General features: G+C 39.6%; 1 non-coding gene across 1 annotated transcript; it reads right to left on the reverse strand.

The window, feature by feature from the left end:
- Positions 1 to 291: 291 nt before the first annotated feature.
- LOC128066305 (U6 spliceosomal RNA) lies at positions 292 to 396 on the reverse strand. Its single transcript, XR_008201206.1, has one exon. It is a non-coding gene; the product is annotated as a U6 spliceosomal RNA (small nuclear RNA).
- Positions 397 to 22437: the final 22041 nt, after the last annotated feature.

Raw genomic sequence — 22437 nt, forward strand, 5'->3', positions numbered from 1 at the left:
CTGTCCATGGAGTTCTCCAGGCAAGATTACTGGAGTGGGTTGCCAATTCCTCCTCCAGGGGATCTGAAAGAAGAGTCTACAGAGAGAGGTCTCTGTGGTATAGAAAAGGCATTGATTCAGCACTTGCTTCCATTTCTGATTTCAGCCATGGCCTGCTGCTAGCTCGTGGAGGGCATTCTGTACAAAACAAGTAATTTCTTCCTTGTTTCTGAGAAATAGGGATTTGGATCATATTGTATATCTAGGCATCTTTCTGTACTCCTTGTGTATCTAAGCCAATGTTTGTTTGTTTTAAATGTGGAACACTTCTGGAATTTGCATGTCATCTTCCCTCAGAGGAAATGCTAATTCTTTGTATATTTTCAGCTTCAGTGTACATGCTTCTGAAGCAAGCACTCTAAGCCAACGTTTTTGACTGCTTATGTTTTCCTCTAAATTTTTCCCTTTCAGGTAAATGTCAGGACCTGTAATTACCATGGGAAAAATCCATTTACTGGTTCTAACTCTATGCCCACTATTATTATTATTGCTAAGCCCTCCTCTAGGGGATCTTCCCAACTCAGGGACTGAACCTGCATCTCTTATGTCTCCTGCACTGGCAAGGAAATTTGCTAAACTAATGGAGACTTTGGTAAAACTCAATGAATATAATTTTATCAGTTGAAATTTTAATGTTACCAAATAGGTCAAATCAAGAGGTCATATGTAGGCATAAACAACCTTTCAATTAAGCCTTAGTTGAGCCGGGTCCCTGAGAAGGTGAATGTGATGGTGGCCTGGCTAGAGGCCGTGCTTTCTCCCTTATCTCTCCAGGTGCTTAAAGCTATTCATCTTGGATGGCCGGAGTGTGCTAGTCCCACAGCACAGTGTTTCAGCATTTTTGTCAGCATTTTCTAAGCTCCTGCAAGGCTAGTGTTATAAATTCCAGCTCTTATTTCTTCTGTGTGAACTTGTGATTAGGAAGTCAACATCTCCCCTTTTTAAAAAGCAAAGAAAGAGTCTGCAAAGAGGTATAATTAAGAATGGTCAGGTGGTCACATGAAATACATCTGCGAGAAGCAAAACTGTCCAAATTGCAGATCCATGAATGGTCAGAATTCCCACAGGTGACATTCTAGAACATTCAGTGTCATGTGTCTCAATAAAATTTGACTCTCTTTGATGGGTCCATTTTTTTCTTGCAAAGAATTAAGGTGTTTGAGCAACACTGTATGACCTTTGGAGGAAGGTAAGGTAGGGACACAGGAGTGAAAGAACAGGCGGCTCACCAGATCCAACTGAGTTTTAATCGTGTTTTATCTTAGTACGTTGTGTGTGTTAGTGTGAACTTCCCTAAAGCCTTTCCGGAAGCACATCCTGCATGGATCAATCAAACGCATATCAGTCAGCAAGTGAAGTTGCTACTCTCTGTGTCTTGTTTGAAGCTGATATTTTTGTGATACAAACTATTTAAATTAATCACTGAAGTGTAAATAACTTCAAACTATCCTCAGGAAAAAAACATATATAAATAGGAAACATTCCAATTGTGTGAACAATTAGTTCTGTAATTAATCAGTGGGGGAAAATAACTCAGGATGAATTTTCTGGATTGGTAAAGAACCCAGCTGCAAAGCAGGAGACAGAGGAGATGCAGGTTCTGTCCCTGGTTAGGGAAGATCCCCTGGAGGAGAACAGGGCAACCCACTCCAGTATTCTTGCCTGGGAAATCCCATGGACAGAGGAGCCTGGCAGGCTACAGTCCACTGGGTCTCAAAAGAGTGAGACAGGACTTAGTGACTAAGCATCCAAACATGCATCAATGATAAATCCTGAAAAAGTACATACTGGGGATCCAAAGAAACATTTGGTACAATAGTACATGATTTTCTACAGAACCTTTTTAACTACAAAGCGATTTTAGTTTACCAATTGTTAATTCATAGTATATTTTTAAGTCCTATTTTTAGTAAGACATTATATCTTCAATAAAAATGAAAATAAAATTAAATGCAGACTGATCTTAATAAAAGTGTTGATATATGTAAAGAAACTCTTCAAATTTTCTTTTGAATATTAAACTGTATTTATATATTTTGCAGTCATTCATGAAGGAGCTGCAAAAGCAGGATGATAATTTTATGTTTCATATGTTTTAGTGAAATAATGTTGTGGAGTATAAAATTTTGCAGTTTTAATAATAAAAGAAATTTTTACCCTGAAATTTTTATATTTTGACTGAAAAGTGATCTAATAACTACTTTTTACTCTTAATTTTATTTATTTACTTTGAACTTTTAATTTTGTATTGGGGTACAGCCAATTAACAATGCCATGATAGTGACTTCCCTGGTGGCTCAGACGGTAAAGCATCTGCCTACAGTGAAAGAGACCTGGGTTCGATCCCGGGGTCAGGAAGATCCTATGGAGAAGGAAATGGCAACCCACTCCAGTACTCTCGCCTGGAAAATCTCATGGGCGGAGGAGCGTCGTAGGCTACAGTCCATGGGGTCGCAAAGAGTCGGACATGACTGAGCAACTTCACTTCACTTCATGATAGTTTCAGGTGAACAGCAGAGGGACTCAGCCATATACATACATGCATCCATTCTCCCCCAAGCCCCTGTAACATCCAGGCTGTCCCAGAACAGTGAGCAGAGTTCCATGCGCTATACAGTAGGTCCTTGTTCGTTACCCATCTTAAATATAGCAGTGTGTACATGTCCTTCCCAAACTTTCTAACTATGCCCTCCCCTCACCAACTGTAAATCCATTCTCTGTGAGTTTCTTTCTGTTTTGTAAGTTCATTTCAATAATTTCTTTTCAAATTCCACACATAAGGGATGTCATATGACATTTCTCCTTCTCTGACTTGCTTCACTCAATATGACAATCTCTAGTTCCATCCATGTTGTGGCAAATGGCATTGTGTTATTTGTTTTCATGGCTAAGTAATATTCAGTTGTATAAATGAACAACATCTTTAGCCATTCCTCTTGTCGATGGACATTTAGCCTACTTCTATGTTAATTTTAGACAAAGTTTTAAGTCAATTCACTTTTAGATTTCTCAGTGTTTTGATATTTTAAAAAGTCTTTATTTTTTTGGATGATGCAAACATAAATACTTTAAAGCATCATTTCATATTTATTCACTACGTGAAGGATCAAATTGAAGAGCTTGAATAGAAATCATTTATCATGTTTAGTTGGTTACACAGTAACACAGTATAATTAAACTAGATAATTAGTTTGATATGATATAATCAGAAAATAACTTGAATTTTTCTCCAAATGACTCAGTGATCACCACATAAGCTTTCTTTAACAACTTCTGAGCAATTACTAGAAGATACAAGAAAAGATGAATTTTGATAATTGAATTTAGGATTTTTGCTTGCATATGTATGTGTGTGTTTGTGAGAGAGAGAGAGAGAGAGAGAGAGAGAAGTAAACAAGGGAAAGAGTGCAATGAGACCTGGTTGGAGGCTGAGGGCATATATTTTCATCAAGTCTATTTAAGTGCGAAGAGGTTTACAAGTTAGTCAATAATGATGTACTCACATATGACAGAAACTTTAAAAACACTATAAGTAAATGGCTAATCTGATTTTTTTACATATTGCATTAAAAGTTTTAAAACTTAAAAAAAAAAAAAACATTACTTCACAGAAGGCAGTGGTTAAATGTGACAGGATCTTTCAAAGCGATGGTACAGCTGAGAACTGCCTTTTTGGAGATGTGCTTTGACCTGGATTAACTCCATGGTGAGCAGTGGCCTAGTGTGTGAAGCTCTCCCTTTTTCATGATCACCAAGTTCTACAGCAGCACACTTCAGGAAGACAGAATGTTTCTTTAGTATTAGAAATGTATTCCTTTTCTAAACCTTTTCTTAAAGTTAACATTGTGTTGTCTATTAAAATCTTTGACTACTAATTTGATGGCTGATTTGGGGAAAAAATAATCTCTTAAAGAAAATCAAAGTTTCACCAAGGATTCAGATTTTATGCCCTCCTCCTCTTCTTCTAAGAAGTCATAGTAGGTGAGCAAAGACTCCAAAAAGTATTAAATCTCTGTGAAATAGATGATGTTGGCTAAAATAATAATACAGTGTTCAATAACAGGTCTGACTGCATACTTTTTCGTTCAAACCATCTATGTTATACCAGAAAAATAAAAATAAAAACAACCAAGAAGTCTGTGCATCCATCTCATGGCCCTTTAATGACAATATTTAAAACTGAGTTAATATTTAAAATTTTACTCTTTGCTTGTATCAGGTGGTCTCTGAAGTAGCATAAAAGTGAAAGCAAATCAGAATCCTGTTTTTTGATCTGCCATGGTAAAGAGTTCAGGAATCACCACTACTTCCTGACAACAAGTGAAAATCAGAACAATCTGAAAAATCAGCCACTCTTCTTAAATCTTTTAGAGAAGTGTGACCCCAGGGCAAGCTGTTGCCTCCAGAGTTGGAGAGATAGAATGGCAGGTGCAGAGAACCACAACTAACCAATGTCGAAACTCCTGAGCAGAAACTTCTCAGGGAACCAAAGCTAGGGTAGGAAAACATGAACAGTAATTGACAATTGGTGGAGACTAAGTGTGGACAAATAGGTGAGTTAAAAACTTCATGGGGACATGGTCATCGAGAAGGCCCCTTGCCTCTGCTTTACTTTCTAGAACTCTGAACAGATTCTGACAGTGGAGATCTGAGAAAAATCTCCTTGCCTTCCAGCAGGGAGACAAGAAGAGCAAGCATCTTGAAATACATCAGAGCATTCCGCCTGCTTAACAAAGTCTGCCCTCAAGAGAAATTTATTTTTATCAGAGCTTACCTTACTTGGCATTTATTAGAGACTAATAACCCTGTGAAATCCACTTAGTTGTGTCCGACTCTTTGTGACCCCATGGACTACACAGTCCATGGAGTTCTCCAGGCCAGAATATCCAAATGGGTAGCCATTCCCTTCTCCAGGGGATCTTCCCAATCCAGAGGTTGAGCCCGGGTCTCCCGCATTGTAGGCAGATTCTTTATCAGCTGAGTCACCAGGGAAACCCAAGAATAATGGCGTGGGTAAATATCCCTTCTCCAGCAGATCTCCCCAACCCAAGAATGAACTGGAGTCTCCTGCATTGCAGGCGTATTCTTTACCAGCTGAGCCCAGGTGACATTAGGGGAAGGGAAATGCTCAACTGTCTAGATCCCTCTAGTCTTGAACATGAAGAAAGGGAAATATCCACATCCAGACTCCTTTAGCCATCCTGTCCCACCTAAGAGGGGTGCAGTAACTAAGAAGCCCTGGGGAAAGTTCACGGTCCAGGGGTACAGGCTCACTGAAAGACTGAGAACTAATCATAGAACCGCAGAGAACTTCCTTTCCCCCACTTTACCACTGCATTACTGTAGACCTATTCACCGCAGTTCCTTTGACACAGTATATGATGCCTACCTTTCAAGAAAAATGATAAGGTGAACAAAAAGATAATAAACAATATAAAGAGTCACAGGAAGCATCAGATCCACACCCATTTATGGCAGGGATGTTGGAATTGTAGATTATGATTTTAAAACAACTATGCTCTATATAATAAGGGTTCTCCTGGGAAAAGTATGTCCATATGCAAGGACATATGAGTAACGTGAGCAGAGAGATGAAAATTTTAAGAAAAACAATCAAAGAAAAATGCTAGAGAACAAAAACAATGTAACAGAAGTGAAGAATGCCTCTGATAGACTCATTAATATGCTGTACACAGTTGAGGAAAGAATCTCTGAGCTTGAGAATATGTCACTGGAAAATTCCAAAATGGAAAACAGAAAAGAAAAAAAAAAGGCAAAAAAAATTATGGAACAGAATATCTAGGAATGGTGGGACAACACAAAAAGTAAAGAATAGTTATACAGGAATCCCAGAAGAAGAAGAGAGAGGACAGAAGAAATATTGGAAGCAATAAGCACTGAGAATTTTCCTCCACTAATGTCAGATTGTAAGCCACAGATCCAGGAAGCTCAGATAACACTAAGCAGGATAAATGTCAGAAAACATACATCTAGGCATATGTTATTCAAAATTCAGAAAATCAAAGATAAAATCTTTAAAGAAGTCAGAGGAAAAATATCTTATTTATAGAGGAGGAAAGATAAGAATCATGCATGTCAGCTCTTCAGAATCAATACAAGCAAGAAGAGAATGGAGAGAAATACTTAAAGTGTTGCAAGAAAAAAAAAAAAAAAAAAACCCAATTTAGAACTCTACGCCCAGAAACTCAGGTGGCACTAATGATAAAGTACCTGCCTGCCAGTGCAGGAGAAGTTAATAGATGTGGGTTTGATCCCTGGGTTGGTAAGTTTCCCTGAAGGAGGGCATGGTAACCCACTCCAGTACTCTTGCCTGGAGAATCCCAAGGACAGAGGAGCCTGGTGGGCTACTGTCCATAGGGTCTCAAAGAGTCAGACACAATTGATGTGACTTAGCAGAGCAGAGATGCCCAGCCAAAGTATCTTTCAGAAGTGAAAGTGAAATAAAGATTCTCTCAGAGAAACACAAATTGGGAAAATTTGTTGCCAGTTGACTTCTCTTGCAAGAAATATTATAGTGTCTTCAAGAAGAAGAAAAATGATACAGGTCAGAAAGCGGGATCTACACAAAGAAAGGAAGAGTATGGGAAATATAAAGTAAGGTAAAGTCTAGTTAAGGCTATGGTTTTTCCAGTGGTCATGTATGGATGTGAGAGTTGGACTGTGACGAAAGCTGAGCACTGAAGAATTGATGCGTTTGAACTGTGGTATTGGAGAAGACTCCTGAGAGTCCCTTGGACTGCAAGGAGATCCAATCAGTCCATTCTAAAGGAGATCAGTCCTGGGTATTCTTTGAAGGAATGATGCTAAGGCTGAAACTCCAGTACTTTGGCCACCTCATGTGAAGAGTTGACTCGTTGGAAAAGACTCTAATGCTAGGAGGGGTTGGGGGCAGGAGGAGAAGGGACGACAGAGGATGAGATGGCTGGATGGCATCACTGACTCAATTGACGTAAGTCTGAGTGAACTCCGGGAGTTGGTGATGAACAGGGAGGCCTGGCATGCTGCGATTCATGGGATCCCAAAGAGTCAGACACGACTGAGCAACTGAACTGAACTGAACTGAACTGAAGGTAAAGTAAAACCTTTTATTTTTCTTATCTTTAATTCAACTAAAAGGTAATATTTTGTTAGAAATAATAATAGCAAAATGCATGGGGTTATGCATGCAAATATGTTTTATACGTAAGTAAAATATATGATACAAAGGATGGAGGGAGGAATAAGGAATATATTGCTGTTATAAAGTACTTGCATCATGTATAAAGTACTATGATGTTATTTGAAAGTGGAACTGAATCAGTTGCAAATATGTATTGCCCACTCTACAGCAAGCACTGTAAAAATATAAAGAAAATGGCAACCCACTCCAGTACTCTTGCCTGGAAAATTCCATGGATGGAGGAGCCTGGTGGGCTACAGTCCATGGGGTCGCAAAGAGTTGGACACGACTAAGCAATTTCACGTATGCTAATAAAGGAGAGAAAATAGAATCATATGTAAGGCTCAATTAAAACAACAACAGAAAAAACATAAAGCATGGGATACAAAAGTAGGAACAAACAAACAAACAAACAGTGCAATGAATAGAAAACATTCATCTTTGAAGGTGGTCAAAAAGCACAAACTTTCACTGATCTGATGAATAAGTTCTGGGGACCTAATATACAGCATGGTGTCTATGGTCAACAATTCTGTATTGTTTATATGAAATTTGCTAAGAGGGTAGATCTTAAAAGCTCTCATGACAAGGAAAATAATTAGTAACTGTGTGCAGTGGTGGATGTTAACTAAATTTATTGAGGCAATTATATCACAGTATATACATATATCAAATCATTATGTTGTATATCGAAAACTATGCAGTGTTCTACATCAATAACATTTCAATAGCTATTAATCCAACTACATTAATAATCATTTTAAGTATCAATGTTATATTGTACCAATTAAAACAGATGGTCAGAGTGGATCATAATATGTAACTTAGCTGTTAAAAATATAAAATTATATAGACTAAAAGTAAAAAGAAGGAGAAAGATGCTAGTACTATTCAAAAGAAAGCATAGATGACAATGTTAATTTCAGGCAGAACAAATTTCAAAAAAAGAATAGTATCAAGAGCAAAGAAGGGCCATTTTTTTGTTGTTATTATTTGTTGTTTAGTTGTTAAGTTGTATCCGACATTTTTGCAACCTCATGGACTGTACTCTGCCAGCTTCCTCTGTCCATGGGGTTTCCCAGGGAATTCTGAAAGTGAAGTGAAAGTCACTCAGTCGTGTCCGACTCTTAGCAACATCATAGATTATAACAGTCCATGGAATTCTCCAGGCCACACTACTGGAGTGGGTTGCCATTTTCTTCTCCATGGGATCTTCCCAACCCAGGGACTGAACCTGCATCTCCTGCATCGGGAGGCAGATTCTTTAGCAGAGAGCTACCAGCTTTAACACAGCTACCATAAAGAGGGACATTGCAAAACAATAAAGGGTCAGTTCTCCAAGAGGATATAGCAGTCTTTAATGTGTATGCATCTAAAACAGAGCATCAAAATATAAGAGGAAAATCTGATAGAAATACAGGAGAAATAAAGGAATCTATGCTGAAGAATTGATGCTTTTGAACTGTGGTGTTGGAGAAGATGCTTGCTTGAGAGTCCCTTGGGCTGCAAGGAGATGAAACCAGTCAATCCTAAAGGAAATCAGTCCCGAATATTCACTGGAAGGACTGATCCTGAAGCTGAAGCTGAAGCTCCCTTACTTTGGCCACCTGATGTGAAGAGCTGACTGATTGGAAAAGACTCTGATGCTGGGAAAGAGTGAAAGCAGGGGGAGAAGGGGACAACAGAGGATGAGATGATTGAATGGCATCACCAACTCAATGGACATGAGTTTGAGCAAGTTCTGGGAGATTAGCAAAGGACAGGGAAGCCTGGTGTGCTGCAGTACATGGGGTTGCAGAGTCAGACATGACTGAACAACGACTGTTATAGTTGGTAATACCCTCTATCAGAAACAGACATACGTGACCTAGCAGGCATAAAATCTGGAAGGACATATTTGAGTTCACTGGCACCATCAATCAACTGGGTATAGTTGACATCAATTGACTGCTTCATCCAATAACCGCAGCAGACCCAGCTGGCTAGAATTTATGGGACTGAGAATCAGAGAGGAAAGAGAACTGTGGAGGGGAGGAAATCTGGAGGTCTTCAAAGGGTCTTGATCTGGAGATGTTCACAGAGTCTGTTTCGCAGAATACTCAGGAGTGTGTATGTGTAAGGAAGTCCTCAAATCTGGGGGAGGAAACAACCAAAAGAATCAGAATAGCATGTGCTGCCATGACCAGATTTCACAGTCTCCTAATTCACAGGGATTCAATTACGCTCAAAGGGTCCTGCCTTCATAGTGAGGAGTACTTACGTCTACACTGAGCACTGCCTTGGTGGTGGTGGTGTAGTCACTCAGTTGTGTCTGACTCTTGCGACCCTGTGGATTGTTAGCCCAGCAGGCTCCTCTGTCCATGGGAATAATAGGGACCATGAATAGAAATAATAGGGACTGTTAATTCAGGAGTACTGCTCTTGGGAAAAAATTAAAAATCTTTTCTCTGGTTTTCTTGAGAGGTAGTGATTGATAGAAAACAATTCAGAAGTTCCAGGGGATCTTCCCTGACCCAGGGGGATAGAACCCATGTCTCCCACATTGCAGGCAGATTCTTCACCATCTTAGCCACAAGAGAAGCCCAGTGATAGAAAACAATTCAGGAGTTATGAGACTAAAAGGGAAGACGTCTTTGAAGTGGATGTTCCAGGAAAGCTAATTTTCACTGGAAATCACTGCTGGGTGAGTAGAAAAGTCTAGGTGTTAAGAGTAAAGGCTGGGTTTAAAAAGCCAGGCTGTCTGGATTCATCCTTGGCTCACCCTTGTCCTACAACCTTGGGAAAGTTTCTTTGCTATTTGATACTTTAATTTCCTTACATGTAAAACGGCAATGATTATGTCACTTATTTCATAGTTATTGGAGGAATACAATGAGATTATATTTATTCTCTTGTATGATGTCTCCAGGCATCCTAGTTTTACTCTGTTGGAAGGAATAAGGATTGTGCTCAACACATCTGACTCTTTGTGACCTCAGGGACTATAGTCCAACAGGCTCCTGTCTGTGGAATTTCCCTGGTAAGAATACTGGCATTTCCTCCTCCAGGGGATCTTCCCCACCCAGGGATTGAACCCATACCTCTTGCATCTCCTGCATTGGCAGGCAGATTCTTTACCACTGCACCTCCTGGGAAGCCCAGTTATTCTATATTAAATATTAAAACATTTATTGTTATTTTAAACATATTCTGTCAAAAAATCAAATATCAAATTTGTCCAGGATTATCTGGAATTAAGTTTCTGATATGCATATATAAATATATATTTATTATACATACATATTTATCAGAAAAACAATAACCAAGGCATAATAGATACCTCTACCGGATGAAGTTTGTCAGTAATTATCAATACTGCATCCACATTATGATTAGGGAAAATTTTTTAGAAAATATTTATGCCTGAGCCCCATTTTCAGAAGTTCTTAGTGTATTGGAAACCTGGGAGAAACTGGCAGGTTGAGAAGCACAGATTTATCTGAGTTAAGATTTTGCAAGGCCTCAGAAACAACACAGTGAATATTGTATGTCATGAATTCTTTTAAATAAAAATTATTTTATGTAAATAGTTATTAGCTACAATATGCCACACATTATTTCTCTGAGATAAAATGTATTTCCTTTTTTTTATAATTTGAAAGTCAAAAGTGTTATGCTTCTAGCCCGTATCTCCGAACCAACTGAGAGAGAGAACAAGTCCACCACGGTAATGCAAGGGCAAGAAGGGAGTTTATCTCTAGTGCGCTAGGGCCCAAGTCTCATCTCACACAAGAGAATCCGACAAGAACCCCGAACAAAGGAGTATGGCGGCTTATATACAGGCAGTTCTTTGTCTCAGTTACAGGAGTAGCTGGCGTTACACGATTGGCCAGGGAGGATGAGCGCATATCCTGTCTCTTTCTGGTAAACATGATTCAGGTCCTAGAGCCCGTCGTTTGGTCCCTAACATTCCCCCCTGTCCTTAGATCATATAGAGGAATCTTCCTCTCGGTCCTGAGACACAGTTTGATATTGTTGTCGAAGCACAAACAGCTGTACTGTATTTATGTATTCTTTTACAAAGGCTATAAGTCTATTGATAATACATGGGCCAAAGGTAAGCATTAGTAAAAGTATTAGCAGGGGTCCCAGCAAGGTGGAGATTAGGGTGGTCAACCAAGGGGATTGTTGAAACCAAGACTCAAACCATCTTTGTTGAGCCTCACGTTCTCGTTTACGTTGGGCTAGTCTCTCTCTTATTTTGGCCATAGATTTTTAAACTATTTTTGTGTGATCAGCATAAAAACAATACTCTTTTTTAGGGCAGCTCAGAGTCCCCCCTGTACCTCCCCACAGATCTTTTAGTTATGACCGGGCGCACCTGGACATGCCCAGAATGCATGATTTTGGAGCTTGCCCCTCTTCCAGGGTATATTTACCACCGGCTTAAGGTCAAAGTATAAGTCTGGCCACCAAGTATTTGGTGGATGTATTGCGGTGGTGGAGTTAAGCATCTCACGTGTTAGCCTATTTTGCAGTTTTCAGGTGATTTTGACGGGTTGATGCGGGTTTACACTGGCAGCTCTGGAGCAGAGTAACTGGGTCATCCACAAGATGGCCCAGCCGAGCTGTCCTGGTCCTGTTGGCGCCTTTGAAGCTTTAGCCTCAGGGGGTTGGACGGGTGCAGAGATGCTTCCCATTTTTTTTTTTTTTTTTAGTGTCTTTTTGCTCTGCTGAAGCAGCTGGGCGTACGTGGTTGCAATGCACCCAAGGCCCGATACCATCGACCTTTAGGGCAGTTGGGGTGGTAAGAAGAACAACATAAGGACCCTTCCATTTGGGTTCTAGTGCCTCGGTTTGGTGCCTTTTGACCCATACCCAATCTCCTGGGCCAATGTCATGTGAGGGAATAGTTCCCTTATTTTGACCCACATGTATTTCCTGGAGCAGTTTCCAGACACGAGAGTGCACCTCGCTTAAGGCCATCAAGGCCTCTTGGAATTGTCTCAACGTGGGAGGCGGTAGTTTCTTTTCTTTAAATATTGGACATACAGGGGGAGGTCTCCCATACAGAATTTCAAATGGGGTCAGATTAAGTTGATAAGGAGTATTACGCGCATGGAAGAGGGCGAAGGGAAGGAAGGTCACCCAGTCCCCGCCAGTCTCTATAGCCAATTTAGTTCAAGTTTTTTTTAGAGTCCAATTTATTCTTTTTACTTGCCCTGAGCTCTGTGGACTGTATTCACAATGTAACTTCCATTTAGTCCCCAGGGCTAGGGCAAGGCTCTGAACTATTTGACTCACAAAAGCAGGTCCATTATCAGAGCCGATGGTCACTGGCAGGCCAAACCTGGGAACTATTTCTTTTAAAATCTTTTTTGCCACTATCATCGTGGTTTTTCCCTTTGTAGGAAAAGCTTTCATCCACCCTGAGAAGGTATCCACCAACACTAACAAGTACCGGTAACCATACTTGCCTGGCCTTACCTCGGTGAAATCTATTTCCCAGTGTTGCCCTGGTCCTTTTCCCCGATACCTCAGTCCTGCATGTTGTCCTTTTCCTGGCCTCATCTGTTGACACGCCTTACAAGCATGCACTATGTTTTTTACAGTTGTCTGGTGCCGGGGAAATTGCAGGTGTGCAGTTTGAAAGAGCATCAGAGTCTTTTTTTTTCCCAGATGAGTAGACAAGTGCAAATGCTCACATAGTTGCCATCCCAACTGAGCAGGGAGTATCAAGTAGCCGTCTGAGTCTCGGTACCATCCATCTTCACCTTTTTGAAGGTTGGTGTGTTTTTGGATCCAAGAAAGGTCTGTGGATGAATACTCAGGGGTTGGGGGCAGAGTTCCCATACCTGGAGGTGGAAGTCCAATCGCCAACACAGCGGTGATGAAATCTTCATCAGCTACTTTTTGAGCTGCCACGTCTGTGGCACGATTCCCTCGTGCCGTGGGGCTGTCACCCTTCTGATGTCCAGGTACGTGTACTATTGACACAGCCCGAGGCATCTGTACAGCCTCTAAAAGTCTACGGATTTCAGGCAAGTTTTTAATTTTTTTTCTTTAACTGTCAAAAACCCCCTTTCCCGATATATCAGGCCCTGGATGTGTACCGTGCCGAAAGCATAGCGACTGTCAGTGAAAATAGTAATTTTTTTTTTCTTTGGCTCTCTCTAATGCTTGAATCAGGGCAATTAACTCTGCCTTTTGTGCTGAGGTATCCGGGGGAAGGGCTTCTGCCCATATCGTCTGTCCAGAGTCATCTACTACTGTGGCTCCCACCTGTCTCTGTCCATCTTTTACATAACTGCTGCCATCTGTGAACCATTTTAGCTCACTGTTATCCAGTGGAGTATCAGTTAAGTCCTTTCACATTGCTGTTACCCTGGCCAATATCTCATCACAATCATGGAGGGGGCTATTTTCCTCCAGATTGGGCAAAAGAGTGGCCGGATTTAGAGTGCAGGGCGCTTGGAAATGAATCCGTGGGGTGTCAAGGAGCAAGGGCTGGTAGTGCATCAAGCGGGCATTAGAAATCCATTTACCTGGGGGTTGCTTTAAAACTCTCTCTATTGCATGAGGAGTGTAGACCAAGAGTCTCTGTCCATAAGTCCGTTTATCAGCATCGTGGACTAAGAGCGCGGTGGCCGCAATGATACGGAGGCAAGGTGGCCATCCGGCTGCCACTGGGTCCAGTCTCTTGGAAAGGTAAGCTACAGGTCGTTTCCATGGTCCCCATCTCTGTGTTAGTACCCCTTTTTTTTATCTCCCGCTTTTTATCTTTAAATAATTGGATAGGCTTAGATGGATCAGGGAGGGCAAGGGTAGGTAGGAGCTTCTAGCAAGGCTCGCCTGAGCTCTTGCAAGGCCTCTTTCATTCGCTCAGTCCATTTCCAGTCCTTGTTTTTTTTGGTCCCTTCATATAGGGGCCTGGCCTTTTCTGCAAACCCCAAGATCCATAACCGGCAATATCCCACAGTTCTCAGAAATTTTCTCACTTGTCTAGGGTTAGCCGGCTCAGGGATCTGGAGGATGGTTTCTTTTATAGCCTGTGTTAGCCACCTCTGGCCCTGTTTTATCTTATAACCGAGGTATGCAACCTCTTGCTTGGCAATCTGGGCCTTTTTGGCACTGGCCCTATAACCTAAAGTCCCCAAGGTTTGGAGAAGGTCACCTGTTACCTCTTGGCACTCTTTTTCTGTAGCCGCTGCCAGCATAAGGTCATCAACATATTGTAATAAAACAATGGTAGGGTGTTCAACCTGATACTCATGGAGGTCTTCGTCCAGGGCCTCATTAAATAACGTGGGCGAGTTTTTGAAACCCTGTGGTAAGTGAGTCCATGTCAGCTGCACAGGGGTCTGACCACCGTCTTCCTGCCATTCGAAGGCAAAGATCTCTTGGCATGCGGGGGCAAGAGGCAAACTGAAAAAGGCATCTTTTAAATCTAAAACAGTGTACCAAATGTAGTTTGGAGGCAAGTTGCTTAGCAATGTATAAGGGTTAGGAACCATAGGATGAATATCATTCACCCGTTTGTTGACTTCTCGTAGATCTTGAACCGGTCTAAAATCAGTTCCCCCAGGCTTTTTCACAGGCAACAGGGGAGTGTTCCATGACCCTAAAAAGAGCCATGAACAAAGGAGTATGGCGGCTTATATACAGGTAGTTCTTTGTCTCAGTTACAGGAGTAGCTGGCATTACATGATTGGCCAGGCAGGATGAGTGCATATCCTGTCTCTTTCTGGTAAACATGATTCAGGTCCTAGAGCCCGTCATTTGGTCCCTAACCAAAAGAATTTGTCATCTCTGTAAAAAACACAAACCATTTACTTTATACACACACACACACACACACGCACACACACACACACACACATGATATTTCCAAGTATTAATTCAGTTCAGTTGCTCAGTCATGTCCGACTCTTTGTGACCCCATGGACTGCAGCATGCCAGGCTTCCCTGTCTATCACCAACTCCCGGAGCCTGCTCAAACTCATGTCCATCCACTCAGTGATGCCATCCAACCATCTCATCCTCTGTCATCCCCTTCTCCTTCTGCCTTCAATTTTTCTCAGCATCAGGGTCTTTTTCAATGAGTCAGTTCTTCACATCAGGTGGCCAAAGTATTGGAGTTTCAGCTTCAGCGTTTGTCCTTCCAATGAATATTGAGGACTGATTTCTTTTAGAATGTGGACAAATCAGAGAGTTGTTACATTCAAATTCCATTGACTAAATGTGTCACAGGATAGAAGAATGGTTATTATTATATCAATGCAGAAACACTATGATAATGTACAGACTTATTTCCAAAACTTCCTGAAGAGGACTGAAAATAGTGTGTGTTATTTCTGGATAGTGCAAAAAATACACTTCTTTTTGTATTCTGCATAGTAATAGTATTTATAACCATGAATTTTATTATCATAAAGCACTTTAGGAATCAGTGAAGAACAAAACAATTAGGAATGTTTCAAACTTTTAATCATGTATTAAATTAATTTTCTATGTAACTGCTTATGCAAAATGAGAAAGTCAATGGAAATAAATTTATTTCAAGTTGAAATAAATAAAATGGTTTCTTTTTAAAAAATATCTTTTCTTCAATTTATACTTACCTTCATTTCTGGTACAATTGCCATCTTTTCTTTTCTTTTTTTTTTCCAGCAGTAGTCCCTCACTCTATGTGCTTGTAAAGAGTGTAGATCCATTTTCCAAAAAAGAACATACTTGGAATGACCATTATGTTTTTTTCAGAAGCAAATTTAGATAAAGGGAAAGTCAGTTCTGCTCACAAGGTTATCATTGCACTCGGATGCTACTTTGTTATTAGGGAATTAATCAATCTGCTCTTCCTTTATGATCTTTCTTGAAGCAAATTCTTTTTAATGCGCTTAGCGGTAAAAAAAAATTTTTTTTTCTAAAAAGTAAACCACCATAACGATTTCTTCTTCAGATAATAGCAGAGTAGCTCATATTGGACTAAGTCCTCTTCAGATAATATTAAACAATTGAAAAACAAATAAACAAACAAAACAAGTGCAAAGGAACTAAAAAAACACCCAAAGCAAGTAGGAGGAAAGTGGGTGTGGAAAGAAGACAATGACAGTGCATAACTTCCCCAGTTTGTGGCTCAGCGCCTGGTGGCAGACCCTCGTTGTTCCCACAAGGAGTGGCCAAATTTCTAGTAAATATCAGCAGTTTTACTGGATTCAGAATCAGAGTGAATTAAGGAGAGACCACAGCAGTTGGAATGTGATGGAGAAAATTCCATGCAAAATAAAGCCAAGGAAGAGAACAAATTCTGTCTAATCTGTCCGGATTATTGGCTGTCCCCTTAAGTATGCTTCTACAGAACTCTGTCTAATCTGTCCGGATTATTGGCTGTCCCCTTAAGTATGCTTCTACAGAATAGGCTCCATGTAACCCAGAAAGTGTTAACTGACTTCACATATGTGAGCTTCTGACAACTTTAGTTCAGTTCAGTTCAGTTCAGTTGCTCAGCCGTGTCCAACTCTTTGCAACCCCATAAATCGCAGCATGCCAGGCCTCCCTGTCCATCACCATCTCCTGGAGTTCACTTAGACTCACGTCCATTGAGTCCGTGATGCCATCCAGCCATCTCATCCTCGGTCGTCCCCTTCTCCTCCTGCCCTCAATCCCTCTCAGCATCAGAGTCTTTTCCAATGAGTCAACTCTTCGCATGAGGTGGCCAAAGTACTGGAGCTTCAGCTTTAGCATCATTCTTTCCAAAGAAATCCCAGGGTTGATCTCCTTCAGAATGGACTAGTTGGATCTCCTTGCAGTCCAAGGGACTCTCATGAGTCTTCTCCAACACCACAGTTCAAAAGCATCAATTCTTCGGTGCTCAGCCTTCTTCACAGTCCAACTCTCACATCCATACATGACCACAGGAAAAACCATAGCCTTGACTATATGGACCTCAGTCAGCAAAGTAATGTCTCTGCTGTTGAATATACTATCTAGGTTGGTCATAACTTTTCTTCCAAGGAGTAAGCGTCTTTTAATTTCGTGGGTGCAGTCACCATCCGCAGTGATTTTGGAGCCCCCAAAAATAAAGTCTGACACTGTTTCTACTGTTTCCCCATCTATTTCCCATGAAGTGATGGGACCGGATGCCATGATCTTCATCTTCTGAATGTTGAGTTTTAAGCCAACTTTTTCACTCTCCTCTTTCACTTTCATCAAGAGGCTTTTTAGCTCCTCTTCACTGTCTGCCATAAGAGGCTTTTTAGCTCCTCTTCACTTTCTGTCATCTGCATATCTGAGGTTATTGATATTTCTCCCGGCAATCTTGATTCCAGCTTGTGTTTCTTCCAGTCCAACGTTTCTCATGATGTACTCTGCATAGAAGTTAAATAAGCAGGGTGACAATATACAGCCTTGACACACTCCTTTTCCTATTTGGAACCAGTCTGTTGTTCCATGTCCAGTTCTAACTGTTGCTTCCTGACCTGCATTCAGATTTCTCAAGAGGCAGGTTAGATGGTCTGGTATTCCCATCTATTCCAAAATTTTCCACAGTTTATTGTGATCCACAGAGTTAAAGGCTTTGGCATAGTCAATAAAGCAGAAATAGATGTTTTTCTGGAACTCTCTTGCTTTTTCCAGAATTTGGAGTCTGAGTTTAGCTGAGATAAAAGTGAAAGGAAAAAAATCAAATATTATAGCACTGCATCTGAAATTTATGTGATACGAATATATAAATACACATGATACTAAAGTATAAAAATTTGGGCATGGTAAATAGAAACTTTTTACTATTTCTAGATATTTATATTTTATAAATGGTGCAATATTAATTCTAATTAGACTGAAGAATCAAAGATACATGCTGTAATCCGCAAAACAGTTACTACCAAGTATATTGCAAAGACGTATGGGGCGAAAAAGCAGTGGATACCCATAACTGTGGATCAGGTACCCCAATGTAAAGCCTATACTATAAAATTTCTAGAAGGAAATCTTGATGACCTTGGGGTAAAGGTTTTAATATAGAACACAATATGGAAGAATCATAAGAGAAAGAAGGAATTGCAAATTGAAGTCGCATTGAAATAGCACTGAATACTTAGAAGAATGACCTCTTTTCCTCCTCCTCAAAAAAAAAAAAAAAAAAAAAACACACACAAAATTAATGCTGGCATCTTTGCATTATACTTTGTATAATTGTTTTGGGGATTACAGTGTATATCTTTGATTCCTCACAGTCTAATTAGAATTAATATTGTACTACTTATAAAATATTGATATCTAGAAACAGTAAGTTTCCATTTACCATGCCCAAATGTTTATACTTTAGTAGTCATGTGTAGTATATATTCATATCACATAAATCCCATAATATAGTTCACCTCAACATATGTGAGATGAAAAAATTATTTTTTGAAAAAAGTTTTCAGTTGGATTAATCGTAGATGATAAACCCACTGATGTCTTAAAGTTCCAACACTTCTGTTCTGGGATATTTCTTCCATTAGTATTAATACCCTGGGAAATAGGAGAAACAAGGCATGCACCACAGAGAATCAGCTAAGAATGAGGTTTCAAAAGATAATTTTTCATTTTATCTTAAGTAGGTTGAGGTGAAACATATTTTAAATTAAATGATTTCAGTATTAATGGGTTTTTGCTACATAACAAGGCATTCATTTATTCTGAGAAGCTAGAGGCTCATTATATTTCATTTGTATATGAGTTAGAAATACACATAACTTAGGATTCACAAAATATAAAAAGATATACAATGAAGTGTGATTTGTTACTGTTACATTTTATGGATATAATCTCTTTATGGAGAATATTCAGGTAGCCTCCCACATTTTGGATTACAAGCAATGTTTCACTGAGACTCTTTGTAAATATATCATTTTACATGTGTGCAAGAAGACTGACAGAATAAGTTAGGTATAGAATTGATGAATCAAAGGCTGTATGCACTCGCAATTCTGACATGTACTTTCAAATTACCTTCCATAGAAGTTGTACCAATTTACATTCTCATCATCAATGTATGAAAGACTGGCTTAATTTGGGAAAAAAAAAAAAGACAAAACACTTTTTTTGGATCTTCCACAGGAAGATTTTTTGTTATTCTCCACTGCAGGCAGATTGCAGCAACCTCAATCTGGGTAGTGACAACTTCCACCTCCTGTAGTGTATATAGAGATATTGTGGGGATACTTTGAGCCAGTCCTGAAGTGACAGTTTTGAAATTCTTGAATACATCCTATGATTCAAGGCCCTGTGCCCCCACCAGCATGCTACTGGGGAGTTTTCCCTGGTCTGTTATTATCTCAGCCATAAGCTGAAATCTGAATCTTTTTGTAGCAGACCCATGCAGACTGAAGTGTGAGTGGAGTATAAATAAAAGAAGGCCAGAGAACATTGACCTAGGACAGTAGTCTCTGTTGTCAACACCTGGAGAGGGTTTTATTTGACACAGCTTGGGGGATGAGGTGATGTGGGTTATGCTGGTAGCATCTACTGTAAAGGGTCAAGATGCTGTTAAACATCCTACAGGGTAGCACCTCAAAACAAAGAATGATCTAGCCCCAAATGTCAACAGTTCCAGGTTGAGAAGTCCTGGTACACACACACACACACACACAGTGTTAAAAGTGTGTACACCCATGGAGGATTCATGTCAATGTATGGCAAAACCAATACAGTATTGTAAAGTAAAATAAAGTAAAAATAAAAATTAAAAAAAATAAAAATAAAAGTGGTTCTTTACAGAGAAGGAACTAGAGTTACTACCACTGGTTGAAGATTAAGAGTAAGGAAAGTGAACATTGGCTTGTCATTTTTTACAGTATATACTTCCATTTGTTTCAAAAGATTAATAAATGGCATAATGTCATCTTACTTGTAAACATAATGCATAACCATACTCCCAAATCCACATGATTATTTTGAGTCAAGTGAAAATAATTATTAGCACATATTGTAGTCACCAAGTATTTTTTCTGCATAATTAACTGTTAAAGGAATAAACAATTTAATTATTAATACATTTCCTGATCACAGTGAGTTGTACAACTTTTAAAATTTCTTTTGGCTAACAGCTTGGTATTTACTTTTCTTCATAGTTTTGAGGGTTTATTTCCCAATTTCAGTAGGTAAAGATACTCTCCTGTTTAGTTTTTAATTATCATCATATCTGCAGACTGAGTTGCTATGGTAACAAGATAAAAACTCCAACAGGGGAAAGGTGAAAACCGAGTTGATTCTGTTTTGTTGCCAATACAGTGAGAGCTGAATTTACCTTGGAAAAAAAAAAAAGTAGAGCTTCAACAGATCAGTCCTGGGTCTATTTTACATATTTACACAAAGGGCATAAAGAATGATTGCAATACCCTTCCCCTATATTGTAAGACACCATCCAGAATGGTGCTTCCCACACTTCAAAGCAGAGATCATGGTCCCTCAATAACCTCTTCCAGGTCCTGTCTCATGTTTGTTTCCTGGGATTAGCTACACAGACAGCTTTGAATCCACCTGCCATGCAGGAGACCCGAGCTCAATCCCTGGGTTGGGAAGACCCTCTGGAGAAGGAAATGGCAACCCACTCCACTATTCTTGCCTGGGAAATCCCATGGACAGAGGAGCCTGGCAGGCTATAGTCCATGAGGCTGCAAGAGTTGGACATGACTGAGCAACTAAACCATCACCATTTTAAAAAAGTCTGAAAATACTGCACAGTATATGATTTCATGAAATGAAATTCTGGAAAGGTCAAAACTACGGAGACAGTAATGAGATCAATGGTTGCAGAGTTTCAGGGTTGGAGATGAGGTATAGATAAGAAGAGCACAGAGGACTTTTAGGTCAGAGAAAATATTTTTTATAATATTATAATGATGGATACATATTATAAATTTGCTCAAACCTACAGAATGCAAAACAAGAGAGTAAAATATGAGCACTGGGTAATTATGATGTGTCAACATAGTTTCATTAGAAACCATATTATTAATCATTTGTTAGTTAACAAACTAATCATTTGTTAGTTGTGACAAATGTTTTATTCTAGAGAGGATGTTGATAATGGGAGGGGGTGGTTATGAGTATGTGAGGAAGGGTATATTTGGGGAATCTCTGTACTTTCCCCTAGTTTTACCTTGAATTTTATATTGCTCTAAAAATTGTCCTAATTTTAAAAAGTTATAATAGAACTAGGCCCACACAAAAGCAAATTATGAATAGAGAAATGGTGAAAATAAATTGATAAGAAAAAAAAAAATAACTGAGGTGACGGATATGTTCCTTAGCTTGTGTTGATCATTTCTCACTGTATACATATACCAAAGATCAGGTTGTATGTCTTAGTGAAAGTGAAAGTCGCTCAGTCATGTCTGACTATACAGTCCATGGAATTCTCCAGGCCAGAATACTGGAGTGGGTAGCTGTTCCTTTCTCCAGGGGATCTTCCCAACCCAGGAATTGAACCCAGGTCTCCCACATTGCAGGTGGATTCTTTACCACCTGAGCCACCAGGGAAGCCCAAGAATACAGGAGTGGGTAGCCTATCCCTTCTCCAGGGGATCTTCCTGACCCAGGTATTGAACCAGGTTCTCCTGAATTACAGGTGGATTCTTTACCAACTGAGCTACCAGGGAAGTGCTGTATGTCTTAAATATATACAATTCCTATGTGTTAAGTATTCCTCAACAAATCTGAAAAATTACCGAAAATATATGTCCTTTAAAGTTCTTCAGCGAAGATTGACTGATGGTGAAAATTTTCAGTTTTTGATGACTTGAAATAAAATGACCTTCATTAATGAAGTGAGTTTTGCTCCACAGACAGTTTTAGGATGAGATCTGTTTTCCTCAGCACTCTGGGGACATAGTTTTCTGTCTTTTATTTTTGTGCCTGAGTAGCCATTCCTTATATTATTTCATTAAATGATTCTTCTATTCTCTTTTTGTCCTAAGAATGTTCTCCATTTTTCCTTTGTTTGTATTTTTTACCATAGTATGAAAAAATACATTTTATGTTAAAAAAAAATCATTTTTAAGCAATCCACATTAATTATGTCACGGGTTATTGGTAGAGACTGTGATTCCTGGTAGATTCATGTAGTCTATCCTTGTGAAAAATTCTCAGCCATTTTTTGTTTGAAAATTGCTTCTCTGATCTTGTTTTCTTTCTTCCTGGTATCCTGATTATTCACATGTGAGACTTTTCCAATCTCCTCCATGGATTTTCAC

This window comes from Budorcas taxicolor, chromosome 20 (genome assembly GCF_023091745.1).
Source record: "Budorcas taxicolor isolate Tak-1 chromosome 20, Takin1.1, whole genome shotgun sequence".
NCBI classification, from domain to species: Eukaryota; Metazoa; Chordata; class Mammalia; order Artiodactyla; family Bovidae; genus Budorcas; species Budorcas taxicolor.